The 15,429-nt window shown below is 36.7% G+C and overlaps 1 protein-coding gene and 1 non-coding gene across 3 annotated transcripts in view; both read right to left on the minus strand.

Annotated features, from left to right (window-relative positions):
• The window catches only part of LOC106878532 (arg8-vasotocin receptor), a 184,105-nt gene that overhangs the window by 129,126 nt on the left and 39,550 nt on the right, over positions 1–15,429 (minus strand). The gene's annotated exons all lie outside the window — the stretch shown is intronic.
• LOC128247715 (U6 spliceosomal RNA) lies at positions 3,696–3,804 on the minus strand. Its single transcript, XR_008264080.1, has one exon. It is a non-coding gene; the product is annotated as a U6 spliceosomal RNA (small nuclear RNA).

Raw genomic sequence — 15,429 nt, forward strand, 5'->3', positions numbered from 1 at the left:
ATATATATATATATATATATATATACATTATAATTATTATTACTTCTATCAGTAATTAAAAATAGAACAAGGTGAACTGATTCTTTTCAAAACCAAGGTTAGCGCTCTCATTGATCGCTAGTAGAAGTAAGCAAATTTGACCTCTGCTGACCTCAAAGTTGTGAGGCTTCTTTTGTCTCCTTATCGCACATGAATGCCCACTGCCTATCTCTTCACCATCTGCCGAATGTATTTACAGACCTGTAGAAATTGGACTATTCACAAGCTGCTAGTCTTTCTCCTACTCTCAAGACGTTTACAATACCAGTGATTCTGGGAGCACTTGAAATGACCAGTAAAGGAGCTAAAAACTAGTTGAGAATGACCCCTGGATTCATGCAGAAAGCGCAAAAGATAGCATTAAGTGTTAACTACAAACGTAAACAGACTGTATATAAAAGAAAGAATGGTGATAGAGGACTGATTAGTATAGATTAGTGTATAATGAGTGAAAAGAGAACGCTTGCCGAGTATTTGAGAGATAGTGATGAAGGTCTGCTGCAGTTTACCAGGACCCATAATATTAATAATATTTTTAAATGCTATGGGTAGAACGATGGTGATAATGATAATTACTGTGGTATGGAAGTAACACAATGCAAGCATGCTATTTATATATGTGTGTATGTACATACATGTGCATGTGTATATACAAATAAAGAGAGGAAGAGAGAGATGGGATCTCAATAACAACTCCCGTGGGAACACCACGAACGACTCATGAATTCATGTTGCAACACAAGGAAAAAAGCTATAGTCGATCATGGTGAAGGTTTCCCGCCCGGCACGTCCGAAACCGCCCACATCAGGAGCAGTGATTTGAATTCGGACGGTCGTTATGTCACAACAGATCACATACACGGTGTGCGCAAAAGCTACCAGAGTATCTCATCAGGACGACTGAAGAAAGGGTACGATACACTTATTGAATTTTTTTTTTTGTATATTTGAAGAAGAAGAAGAAGAAGAAGAAGAAGAAGAAGAAGAAGAAGAAGAAGAAGAAGAAGAAGAAGAAGAAGAAATTCAAAACAGTGCTCATGGTAACTGATCATATCCTACGTAAAATATTGTCTATGTAATCCCAAAAACACCCATGTTTCTAAAGGTGAATTATTCAAACCCCAAAGAACTCCTCTCAACACATGGCAATGATGCTCCCCCACTACTTCTGCTCATGATCAGAGATGCACATATCGTCAGCCACTAAGGGACATGTTCAACTGGTTAAGGTCAAACAACTGACAAGCAAATCTGTGGTATTAAGCAGAATATTTGCTGTAGCCCAACTTTTTATACCAAGACAAAACAATGTACATGATAACGCTTCCAATCAATTAAGATCAGAAGCCATGAGAGCCACTGCCTGGTACTGCATCCGGGCATTTATTATTCCTCTCAACACATGGCTATGATGGTCTCCCCGCTACTTCTGCTCCCTAAGGAGCCACCTGAGACTGTGAAAATGGAAGGGCTTTGGAAGAAGATATGGAGCAACAAAAATAATGTAATGCTGAAGCTCGCAAGATAGAACGTGAGAAAGTGAGACTGGATGAGGTTGAAGAGTAGAAATGGGAGGCAATAGGCGTAGAGGATCTAAGATGTGTTCTTAGAAAGTTTCACAAATGGAGAACCCCAGGACTGGACCGGATTCCTAACTTCCGGCTGAACTGTTTGACAGAAGTACACCAAAATTTTGCTGCATACCTGACTGATGTCACCTATAACCCAGAGCAAATACCTGTCTGGTTGACTGAAGGAACAACATACCTTCTACATTTTAGAAACGTGGGTGTTTTGCTCAACATCCTTAAACAAACCTTATTCAGGGACCTTTTGAGCGGGATGGGTTACTCGACCTGAAGAAAATTCTTACTGGGCCCCACCTTCGAGGTCATGCGCTGTTTATCTTCATATGAGATCACCATGTCGCGCACATATGGTTGTGATGCATGTGCTTGGTATACCCTTATAAGACGGATAGTCATGATGGGTACAATGGGCTTCGTATACTTTACCCCAGTGTCACTTTGATGGCATGCACTGCTCTCTCACTTTCAATAATAATAATAAGAATAATAATAATAAGAATAAGAATAATAATAATAATAATAATAATAATAATAATAATAATGATAATAATAATAATAATAATAATAATAATAATAATAATAATAATAATAATAATAATATGCTAACACTGGAATAACAACAGAAAAAAGACGGTATGGGTACACGCCAGAAAAGGTCACAGAAAACGAGAAAGCAACTATACTCTGGGATATGCCACTATACACACATAGAGAAATTATGGCCAATAGGCCAGATATAGTTGTCAGAGATCATGAAGGAAAAAAATGCTTTCTAGTTGATGTATCAATACCAGCAGATGACAACGTTTCCCTAAAAGAAATGGAGAAACTTTCAAAATACAAAGACCTGGAAATAGAGGTAACTCGGATGTGGAATCTAAAAACAGAAACAATTCCTGTCATAGTAGGCGTCTTAGGTATGATAAAAAAATATTCAGACAAATACATAAGAAAAACACCAGGACTTACAAATATATATAACATATAGAAAATTGCACTACTGGGCACTGCACACATCCTACGCAAAACACTTTCAATACAGTAAACATAAGAACACCACAGCAAACCACAGCACATACTCAAGGCACATAGACAGAACTGCGCTCTGTAGTGAAGTGAAAGCACGCTATAAAAATAACACTACTGGATAATAATAATAATAATAATAATAATAATAATAATAATAATAATAATAATAATAATAATAATAATAATAATAATAATAAACATGAAATTTGGCTTAGAAAAAGGTGCCAAAGCAACATTGAAAAGAGGAAAACTAATTAAGAGTAGCAACATCACAGTTGATAAAGCAAATGCAATGCGAGAATTAGATCAAAGCCAGACACAAATACTTAGGAAACAATCAACTGGATACGATACAACACACACAAATGAAAGAGAAAATAAACAGGAATACTATAGACGAGTTATATTAATACTGAAAACAGAGCTCAATGCGAAAGACAAGATAATAGGTATCAACACTCTAGCCGTCCCAGTTATAAGTTACAGCTACAATATCCTTAACTGGACACTAAATGAACTAATCAAAATAGACAGGAAAACAAGAAATATAATGACAGGATTTAGGATGCACCACCCAAAATCTGACATAGAAAAGTTATATATACAGCGTATATATAACCATTTCGGTAAGAACACTGTTAATTAATATGAGAATAGACATAGCTATTTTCATTTTTAAAAAGTTATAATAAGATATGTAAACATTTTTCCATATTTTCTCACAGAACATTTATTAACCTCGAAGATTTCTGCTAACCCTAAACATATTCGTTAGCCTTAAACCTCCTTATTACACCTGATTACTTATATGCGTCTTTCAATTAACGGGCCAGAAATTTTGAGAGCAAGTGGAAGTCGATTATGTCAGTCTCAGTGCTCAGTTGGTACTTATTTTAGGTACTTATTTTATCGACCCCGAAAGGACAAAAGGTGAAGTTGACCTTAGCGGTGTTTGAACCCATAGCGTAAAGACGGAAGAAATGCCACCAAGCGTTTTATTTCCCACGTGCTGGTGATTCTGCCAGCTCACCACCTTAGAAAAATATGGGACGCTTCGCAAATTTGCAATGTCATAATCTCACGCAGGGGCCATACTATTCTTCTCTGTATCGTTCCAATTTTAGTATATGTATTGCCGAAGCAATACAAAATAAGTCGATAGGAATGAAAATATAAAAGATATACCAAGAACTACCAATGTTACACACAGTCTAAAAATAGCCCTTCAACGATCAGACCAAAACTTTGAGATAATAGAAATAAGACGAAGTCCTTATAGAGTCGTTCCCAATCCAAGTGTCTGGGACAGCACATCAACAAGGCAAAGAGTAGGATGAAGAAACAGTAACATAGATGTAAAAACATCGAGAGGTAGAAAGCGGTCAAAGGAATTCCTCAAACCAACGATCTTTATCGCTTAAAATCAAGAAACAAGAGAAAGCCAAGAAAACTATCAAACTTGTTAACTTGGCCTTACACAAAGTCAATGTCATAATGGAGAGAAATCAACGGAAATCAATCAATTTAACAGAAATCAAATAATTGATATATGCTAACAATGAAATATCCAGGCAAAAGTCACAAAGAAGAAGAAAACAACCTAAATGAAAGGCTAAGATAGAGAAATAGATGAAAAGACTACGTGAAGACTTATCTTTCTTGAGTGAAATAGAAAAATAGAAAAATATCAAAAATACAGAGAGAGAACTAAAGAGATGGCTCAACATCAGATAGTCGACTGATAGATTATAAGCAATAGAAATACTAATACAAAAGATCCAAGCAATAGCACACAGACTTATGAGATATGAGAAAAGAAGTGACTTCTTTAGATAGAATTAAACCTTCAGAGATGATGCAAATATATGGTGGAAAAAAGAAAATAGAAATCAACGAAGAAAATTGTAGTTGGAATTTCTGGAGCAAAATTGTGTAAAGTGACAAGCACTACAAAATGGAAATATCTTGAATCCAAAAACAAGGTGGGGTTAAAATAGAGCATAGCTAACTAGGAATGCTCATGTGACTGAAACCTCAAGCGCCATAAAAAAACACTAGTATCCAGAAGTTACCTGAACTTGATGGGACGGCGGATTTCTGGACAAAATATCTTTTCAGCACCAACCAAGACGGAACCAATGCGTCCAACCATGCCGTAAAAGATTCAGATGATATTCCGAGTAGGCCAACACAAGATTTATCTTACCAGATCTTATCACCGAGATGATATACACCCTTTTAATCATCAATAACTTGCTACCAGTAGTTGAGAAATATAGAAAGGGAAGTTATAGGTGCAAAAACCAGTTGCATAAATAAATAAATGCATCTTCACAACCAGTTGCACAAATAAGTAAACCAGTTGCATAAATAAATAAATGCATCTTCACAACCAGTTGCACAAATAAGTAAGCCAGTTGCACAAATAAGTAAGCCAGTTGCATAGATAAATAAATGCATCTTCACAACCAGTTGCACAAATAAGTAAACCAGTTGCATAGATAAATAAATGCATCTTCATAACCAAATCAAGAAAGAAACTTACCAGCAGCCTGAGTTGACTACAAAAGAAATGCCTAAAATAGTGAAGGTCGTTGGACCTCTAACCACCAATTTCATAAAAGAGAGGGTGAAAATTTGGTAAGCAACACAAGTAAGGATCATTAACATTAAGATCCATCAGTATCAGTGGATAATATTTAGGGATGCGTGAACATCACTCAGCACTTCACTCAATAACAGTGCCGACAGGTATGAAACGGAAAACAGCAAATTGAGCAATTTGTTTCATATGGACGACCTGGAACCTTCGCCAAGAATGATAACAAGTTGGCCTATTAACAATTATGAAGAGCCTCAGTAATGATTTTAAAATGAAGTTCAGATAAGATATGCTAAAGTTACTCAAGTAAGTTTACTGTAATGCCACCGAAATCAAAGAACTTAGTTAAGAAAGCACACATGAATACCTAAAAGTTAATGAAGATGACATGCAATACTCTGCTGCGAAAGAGAGAATACGAAAAGAGTATTAGAGGAGAATAAGAATAATACTAAAGACTGAACTAAATGCATTGATACACTTGTTATGGTTGATACTAGAACAAGGAAAATGCTGACCAAGCCAAAAGGCACCATACAATGGGAGATGTTGACAGAACTTACCTACGAAGAGCAGAGAGAAGTAGAGGTTTCGTGTAACTCAAACTAAACTATAAAACCATCACCTACCTCTCAACATCAGAAGACCCTTCCCACCACCACTTTTGGAAAATGTCAAGCATGATGAAAAGAGTAAGAAGCTCTATTCAGTCATGAAAGAGACAAAAATATTTTCCCAAGAACCAAATGTTTTTAAATTAACACAAACTAAAAATTAAAACGAACATATTTATCGCTAAAAAATAGTACTACTACTGGAAAAGCTACAGGAAACATCAAAATCTCTGAAAAATTCTATGATCACAATCGTAAACAGTTGCCAAGAATGATAAAGTTATCATTTTATGCGACACACCGGTGCAGAAAGGTTGGAAAATCAATGAAAACAAATCAAACTTCACAATGAATAATTTCAAGCATAAAACCCACATGGTGATTGATATGACATTACCAGAAAATTGTAACATTGCGGTTCGATTTTTAAACGAAAGAAAAAGGTCAATAAATACTTGCCATTACATTTTTAATCAACCAAATATGAACCATTTTGTTGCACAATGCGTCTCCATCCTTCCTTTAACTTGAAAATACCCTCTTCCCAGAATTGAGGTGGTTTCATGGCAAATAAGTCGAAAAGTAAACTACTATAAATCGGCAAGAAATTTCCGGACAACCCAATAATAACATCGAGAATGAGATCTGGTGGTGGTGGTGGTGGTGATGGTGATATTGATGTAATCTACTTGTCCCTTCCACCAAAATTTCAAGCTTTGCGCCTCTAGTAGAAAAGATTATTATTATTATCAGACTGGAAAAATTTAATTTTTGTAGCTGCAGTAAGTATTGGTGAACGGATGAATGCAAAGCATATCGATCAAGTAATAGCCCGCGCAAAATCAACCAGGATTAAAGCATTATACTGGATCGAATGAGACTCAGTTTTACTGCAACATTCGAAGAAATACAATGGAAATATTAACACCAAATGAGGGTGAAATAACAGATTTTTGAACAGGAATTTTGGGATTGCTCACTATACATTATGAAAATGCAGAATGCAAAAAAGCGAAACCAGCCACTATAACTGAGAACAATGTCCTGCAGCAAGAAAGAATTCTAGCAACTTGGAAAGATGCAGCCTAAGAATTTTAAATGAGGCGCACAGTAAAATGGGGAAAAAATCATCTAATTTAAATTCTAATACAAGAAAGTATATCAGAGTGAATATTTGAGAGACGAGCATCTTTGAGTATGAAAGATCCAACGATGGAAAATGCGATAGAAAATTGTTGATCATTCACCTGTCTCGATCTGTTTGGAAGTTACTAACATTCATTCTTTTTTTTTTCCTCATAAAAAAACATAATCATTTGATGGAAAACTAATTACTATCAATTGAACAGAAGAGCAACAAGAAGCTCAACAGTAATAAAGCGTATCTTATCATTTACAGTATGGCAATAAAGAACTGCAAGTGTTGACAAATCGTATTTGACATATTGGAAAACGAACTTGGTGGTGAACATGAAATCACATGAAAATTTGGTCGTTAAAAGAGGTGTTAACCTGATTCTCTCAGAAAAGTCAACATTGGCAACAAACTAGGGAGAAAGGGAACATGAACTTTCTCTAAATTATCTATTCTTCATGGTGACTAGAAAGTCAGCAAAATAAATCAATTCACTTCAGAATACTGTAAAGGTGTACGAGGGTCAGCTGAAAAGTACATAGGCTGACCACGATACTCTCATGGAATGTAAAAAATTAGGTTTATTTTCCGAACTAGTCCTTATTGCGGTCCACACATTTATTCCATCCGTGTTGCAGTGTTTGGATCTCTTTGGTGAAAAAGCTTTCAACCTGTTGGTAGGAAAATGTGATCAACTAGATATGACGTCATTTTCACTGCGACATTAGTTCTCAACCAAGAACTTTTACATGTTGGGGAACATATGATAGTCAAATGGGGCCAGATCAGAAGAATAGTGGAGCTGATCAACCAGTTCAACAGCAGCCATTGAAACCAAGGACTTGTGTGCTGAAGCATTGTCCTGATGAAACAGTTTTCCTGCTCATTTTGGTCTCTTCAGAGCCTCTCATAACTGCCTCAGCAAGTTGGCATATTACCCTTTATTGATGGTGTGGTTCTTTTGAAGATAGTCAATAAATACAGCTCGTCCTGCTTCCCAAAAGACCGAGGCCATCACCTTCCCTGCCTATGAAACGACCTTAGCTTTCTGTGGAGCAGATGAGGAGGGGTGTTCCCACTGCATGGATTCTCTCTTTCTCACTAGCTCAAAGTGATAAAGCCAACACCTATGCTGGATTAAGAAACACTTGAAGAAACCAGCTAGAGATGCCTGAAACTATGTCAGGTTTTCCCATGATGTGATCAGCTTGGTATACTTTCGATCAGGTGTCAGAAAACATGACAGCCACTGAGCAGAAACCTTCGTCATACCAAGTTCATTGGGTAGAATATTCTCAACTCTCACTCGGGATATTCTAATAGCATTGGTTATTTGATTTATAATCAATCGTCTATCATCCATCAGCATGTGGTGAACATGATCAATGTTCTCCTCTATGGTGGCAGTTGCAGGACTTCTAGACTTTGGGTCACCGTCAAGACTCTTCCATCCCCTCCGAAATTCAGCTTCCCATTTTTGCAGTGTGGATAAAGCTGACTCGTCAACTTCTAATGTAGCAATCATATCATCATGAATGTCCTTATGGGCTAAACCCCTTTTCTGCAGGTACTTGTTTAACAGAGAATTCGTAACTAGTTACATTTGAAGTCTTCTTTGCGGGTTAGATTTTAGTTTACCTGAAGAAAAACAATGTAGTTGTTAAAAAGAAATTTTGAAATTAATGCACGCAAAATTTCACGGCGCTAGCATCGCTCCATCATAGTTAGCTTATAAACTTTTCAACCCACACTCGTATAACATTGATATTAGTAAGGGGTTTGGTATACCAAAATGTAGAAAGAAAGATAGTGAATTTAGATGAATAATCTTATCAGTAGAATGGATTTTAGATCCTAAAAGTAGGTGCAAGTATCTAGCCATAATTAAATTTGATATTATGCAAAATGAACGAAGAAAAATTGAAAACAATGTATTTGGAACGATAAAAGCCTGTATTGAGGTGATAACTTAAACCAAGAATTTGATAAATGCGATCAGCACGTAGGCGGTCGCCGTCTTGCGTTATAATGCGGAATGAAAATCCCGAAGAATGCATGAATCGCCTCATCTGAATTGAGATGTCGGTCGTATATGAATTAAAAAGAAGGTTGTGGAGGGAGTTGTTAGCATTTCGGATTGTGTGGATGGGAAGCAAAGATCAACAAACCACTTATTTGCAAAGATTGAAGAAGTATTTAAATATGGTGTTGTATAACTAGAACTTATTTGCATTTCGACTTGAAGGGAAGAATGCAGCGAAAGAAAGGAAGTGCGAAAGATATGTAGCAGCAGGAAAACGTACACAGAGATACCAAGAATGTGAAAAATCACGACTTATTGTGGCAGTGGCATCGAAATCGAAATAACGGGAGGAGAACAGAGAGTTTTTTGGTAGCTGGTCGAGATCAAACTCTAAATGCTAATTCAGTGAACTGTGATAATCATTCCACAACTTCAACGAATAAGTTCCGCCTGTGTAATCAGTGAGTGGGAAATATTGACCATATTAATATCAGGCTCAAATAAAATAAAAGTAATGGCATAATAACGTTTGTTTGAAATTGGTCACTTTGTAAACCTATGGGTACAAAACTTGGAGGAGTAGAACAAATGAAATAGAACAAAGGCTCTAAATGAACATGGTAAACCAAACATTCTATAGAATCTTGATGTACTAATAGACAGATTAATTAAACACCGTAGACCAGATAATATTACAGGACAGCGAAAACGAGAAAATTACTCATAATAGACGCTGCTATTCTTTCACACAAAAGCGTAGCAGACAAGAAAAAAAGATTCGAAATATGCCGAATTAAAAGAATAAATATCAGAATGTGCTGATAGCAACGAGCAAAAACGTAAGTCATACCAGTTTTTGTTGGAGTATTAGGTTTAAGTTACAAAAACAAGACTAAGAGAGAATCATATAACCTTGTCGGTACAGGTAGTGTTCAGCAATGACATTTATTTCCAAGCGTAGAGTACTTCTGAGGAAAAAATACTATGATAGTGACACAATAAATCTACCGAACGAGAACGAAAGATACTGTAGATTGGAAGCTGATGGCATAAACAAAAGAACACTGAAAGACAAAATCAGAACATTTCCGAAGGATAAGGATACTAAAATCTAATTTGAATGGTATAGATACTTCCACTGTCTTAAGCGTCAGAATTATCAAATCGACAAAGGAAGATCGTGAGAACATAGATAGAAGGACGGGAACTGCTGACAATCACAAGCAGGAAGCACGTTGCTGATAGTGATGAGGTGATTTTGAAAGCAGGAAGAATAATGGAGATATTAGCTAAAAGAAAATAATAAGGTTTGAACAAGGTTAGAAAGCAATTATTCGACTAGAAAAATGTACACGGAAGTAGTTTCTTTGTATTGTTCAAAATAAGAGTATCGAAATCAGAAATCGTTTCATGGTCTAACAAAGTGAGTATTAAGAAAGAGGTAGAAGGCTTAATCCTAGCTAAGCTGGACCACGTGACTAAAACTATATAAATGAGGAGGAACATAGATGAATAAGGCATCTCGGCTGCATATAGTAGACTGCGTGGTAAAAGAGAGAAGATGGTTATGCATGCAGTTTCCGAATGTAGAATGCTTGCACAGAGGTTTTATAAGAACGTTACACATCACCGAGTTCCTTAAACAGTGCATTTACGAATCCATAAAACAAATATGTATTTGAGCATGTAGGAAAATGGTATGACCATAAAACAGAACATGTCCATGAAACAACCATGTAAAGATGCTATGGGATAGGAGAATTTAAACGAATAAACAAATAGAATATTTACGCCCAGATGTCGTCATATTAAATGTAGAAGAGTGTGTTGCTTTATCGATGTTGTTTACCCATTTTAAAGAGAGTAATAGGCAAAGAACGTGAGAAAATAGAAAATTACCTGGCATTTCAGTGAATCTGAAATTGCCATGTTATCATTATATCATTTAAAAAAGGGATTTTAGGAAGATTTGCAAGATGTTTGCTGGATGTTGTTAGCTGAAATAAATTTCCTGATTCTAAACAAAGTGTGTTGGATTTGTATAGCAAGGAGTATAATAAAGGTTCTAGATACCTAAGGTTTCTGGATGCAGCTTGATATCTAGCGAACCAATATCGACAGAACAACAACCAAATACAGAGAAGACGAAAGGAATAATAATAGTAATTATTATTATTATTATTATACTATTGCTGACTTCGTCACCATCTGCGGAATCTATTTACAGACCTCTATTTATATGGTCTATTCACCAAGCTGCTACTGCTCCTCCTACTATTCCCTTCAACACTCACATATTTATGATTATTTCAAGTTCAAGACAAAAGTTGAAACTAAACAACATTTAATAATACTTTTTAATAATAAATGGAAAGAAGAAGAAGAAGAAGAAGAAGAAGAAGAAGAAGAAGAAGAAGAAGAAGAAGAAGAAGAAGAAGAAGAAGAAGAAGAAGAAGGGTCTCGGAAAATAGCTGCAGAGATAACGATGAAAATGCAATTTTTACTAATGAAAGTAACTTCCAGCAAAACGGTGAGCATCTGGAAGGTCCCGGGACCAGATGGAGTTCAAGGCTACTGGATCAAAAGATTTGGTGAATCTCATGCACGAATGGCTGCGCAACTCAACACCTTGTTAAATGCTGACCAAGTAATACCAGAGTGAATGACATTGGGTAGGACAGTGCTGTGCCTGAAAGACATCGAAAAAAGCAATACGGTAGACAATTACAGGCCGATATCCTGTTTGCCACTTTTGTAGAAGTTATTGACTGGAATACTCGCAGAGTCAATGTACGAACATCTGGAAAAAATGGAGTTCTGCCACATGAGTGGAAGGGTTGCAAGCGTAAGTGCAGATGTACCAAGGATCAACTCCTGATAGACAAAACTGTACTTAGAGACTGCAAGAGAAGGAAACTTAACTTAACCATGTCATGGATCGACTATCGTAAGGCGTATAATATGATTCCTATTTAGTACTGCATCGAATGTTGAACGATTGCTTGGGAAAAGTATGGCGAATTGGAGGACGGACTTGACAGCATACGGAAGAAGTTTAGGGACAGTAGACATCAGAAAGGGCATCTTCCAAGGAGACTGCCTGTCCCCACGGATCTTTGTACTGTGCTTCATACCTCTAACACTGATACTGAGGAAAGCAAACGTTGGGTATGTATTCAAAAGCCGCCAATAAAATGTCAACCATTTGTTATTCATGGATGATCTCAGACTTTATGGTAATGTTGAAGCCCACGTCAGTTCCCTCGTTGATACGGTGTATACTTTCAGTGTTGATATCAGAATGGGGTTCGGGTCGAGAAAGTGTGGTGTGATAGTCTTGAAGAGAGGCAAAATCAAATGTATGGACGGGCTATCGATACTGTCGGGGAAGGTTATGAAGCAGATAGAAGAGACGAGCTATAAGTACTTGGGGGTTTTGGAAACGGAGGTATAATAATAATAATAATAATAATAATAATAATAGAGTCAAAATTAAAAGAAGAGTGCCATTTGCTATCTTGTGAACAATATTTCGACATCTTGCGTGTCTTCCACTGGTTCAAAAAATAAATTTGTCAATCTACTTCATTTTCGTTAATATAGAAAGGATTGAGGTAACTCCTCCTGAAGATATAGAGTCAAAATTAAAAGAAGAGTGCCATTTGCTATCTTGTGAACAATATTTCGACATCTTGCGTGTCTTCCACTGGTTCAAAAAATAAATTTGTCAATCTACTTCATTTTGGTTAATATAGAAAGGATTGAGGTAACTCTTCTGAATAATAATAATAATAATAATAATAATAATAATAATAATAATAATAATAATAATAATAATTAACGTTTAACAGAGTTATGGGCCAACAATTATCCTTTATTTGGGTACTTTTACAGAAGTGCCGGCGGTCCTTGATTCACAGAACGAGGAATTTTCCAGTTCTACTGCTAGTTGCATTAGGTATCTACCAAGAAGTCTTCTAACAAGTTTGATATATAAAACTAAAGCTAGTAAAGTAGACCATTTTAAGCAGGTGATTTGCCCCAGAATGCAGTTAACCATCAATCGCCGTATTTAAATGGTTCGGATCGACTTTTACAACACTCCGTTTCTCATGACGAGTGGTCACTGAAATCTTCCTGCGTTCCTGTCCACCTCTCGTCACGAATAGTCCAACAAAGTGCTACAGAAAAATCGAAAGCATCTGCTTGTGGTGAAATAACATACACCCGCTACGGTCCAACAAAGGCTGAACTTTGACTTTGTTGTCACGTTGCACCTTCACCAATCATGTTCGATCATACGCATTAGCTTTGACAATGCGGTCTCCATGTTGAAGAATTGTTCGAGAGCTAATCTCCCTGCGAGCACGTCAATTTCCATGCTTTTCCTAAGCGTCTCTTCTAAGTTCGTAAATTCCCCCTCTACTCTAATTTCGTCTATCACTACAAAATAAATAAACCTTATCTATTTAACTCCTTTTCGTTAATCAGGACTCTGTAAGCTTGGCGCTCCGGGAACGACATGTTCAGCTTCCAGTGACAGGGTACAGTCCACGTGGTGCTGTCAGACAACCAGAAAACTCTAAGCATGTTTGGGAAACTTTTGCACTCCACCATCCGGCAGTATTCGAAACGAGCATCTCAGAGGGAATTTAAATCGCCCATTATCATTAAAGATCGGGCTTCCCATGAAAATTGCTAGACGACTGAAGAAATTTGGGTATAGATGACTACTAGTCTGTCAGTGACCTTTCACTGATGTTTACGTCCTAGACCAAGTTACCCTTTGGGTTCATGAAGATATTTCCTATAGTGAGATTAAGACACTTACGAAACAACACAGCCACTCCACCTCTCGATTTCGAGACGTGTTCGTTTCGTATCCAGTGAAAATTATGGTCACGCTGATGGCCCCGATCCTGTGAATTCAGGTCGCTGAATAGGGTGGCCCTACTTCCATGGTGACCCTGGGTTTCGTTCATTTATACTGCTTATGCTAAGTAAGCCCATATTATATTGAATTTGTAAGGCGATAAAGGCCCACTTAGTTCCTGTGAAGAGACAGGTATTCCGTCCCATTGACTGATTATGGGTGTTTCCACAATCAGACCTTTAAACAGTCTTTTCTTTATATTTTCCCTGAAGTATCCTACACCACTGGGATATTCATTTTTTAAAATGTTTTGTGGTATGCTTTGTGGTACTTGGATGATTTTGATGCGTGCAGGAAAAATATTAGCAAATGTAACATAGTTATTGTGTTTGACACTTGAACGTCGCTGTATGTGATCCATTAGATTTTATTGATCGTGTTTATTATCATGTAGTTATTGATGTCATTTTTGTTCGTGTTGGAAAGTTTTGACTGTTGGTACGTATGTGAATTAGGTTTTGCTTCTAAGGTTGGTGTCTGTGATAATGGTTGTGGTGTTGGTGATGAAGATGACGATGTTAATAGTTGTGATGTAGCTGCTAAGGGTCAGTGCATCGTTGCTCGAAAACAACTCCTACATATATTCATATCTCCCAGTTTTTTTTCTTTTATCGATGGCATATTATTGCTTTTTTTTTTCATTTTTCTTTCCATTATTAAGTGTTTACCATTTAGGCATTTTATCTTCACCATCACCATCACCACACGACATGCCTGCGGGGTGTGATTCGGGGAGTGATATATCTTGGGGGTTTGTGGTTTTGCTCTGTTATTGGCACTTCTGTTGTTCTTTGAGGGGTTTTCTGTTGTTGTTGTCTTGTTATCTGTGATATGGTAGTCCATGATAGTAGTGTATCTTCTATTGTTTCGATTGCAGTTACCTCCATCGTCGATATTGTTGTCGCCGTTGTTGGTGTAGGGGCGTCTTCTAGTCTTGTAGCAGATGCTGCTATCATTGTTGCTATGGTGTTTCGAGGACTGAAAGTTCAGTGGAGTCAGAATATTTTCTCAGAAAATGTGCTTTAGATTGTTCATTAACATTACAGTCATTTGGAATAAAATACCTGACAATTTCAGTAGATGCAGTGTTATTGTACCTGATTTCATACCTGTACCTATGAAATCTATCGCTTAACTTTTCTGTTGTGCAAATAATATAAATCAAATAGTGTTTGACGCATTCAGCTACGTACAACACATGGGGATTGTTACAGCACCACCTTTTGTATAAATTGTAACATTTCTTTTAGAATTTGTAATGGAGATGACCTGACTCATACTTTTGCACAGTAAACAGAGCTTACCTCTCTTGCGAAGTCAAATCGAATAATCGAACATTATAAACAAAAATAACAAAACAACAGGACGTGCATATGGAATGTATTAGTTAGACGCTCGGTAAATGTGGAAAACAGAGACGGTTTTACAAATGCATATATATATGTATATATATATATATATATAT

Source organism: Octopus bimaculoides, chromosome 4, assembly GCF_001194135.2.
Source record: "Octopus bimaculoides isolate UCB-OBI-ISO-001 chromosome 4, ASM119413v2, whole genome shotgun sequence".
In the NCBI taxonomy this organism is placed as follows: domain Eukaryota; kingdom Metazoa; phylum Mollusca; class Cephalopoda; order Octopoda; family Octopodidae; genus Octopus; species Octopus bimaculoides.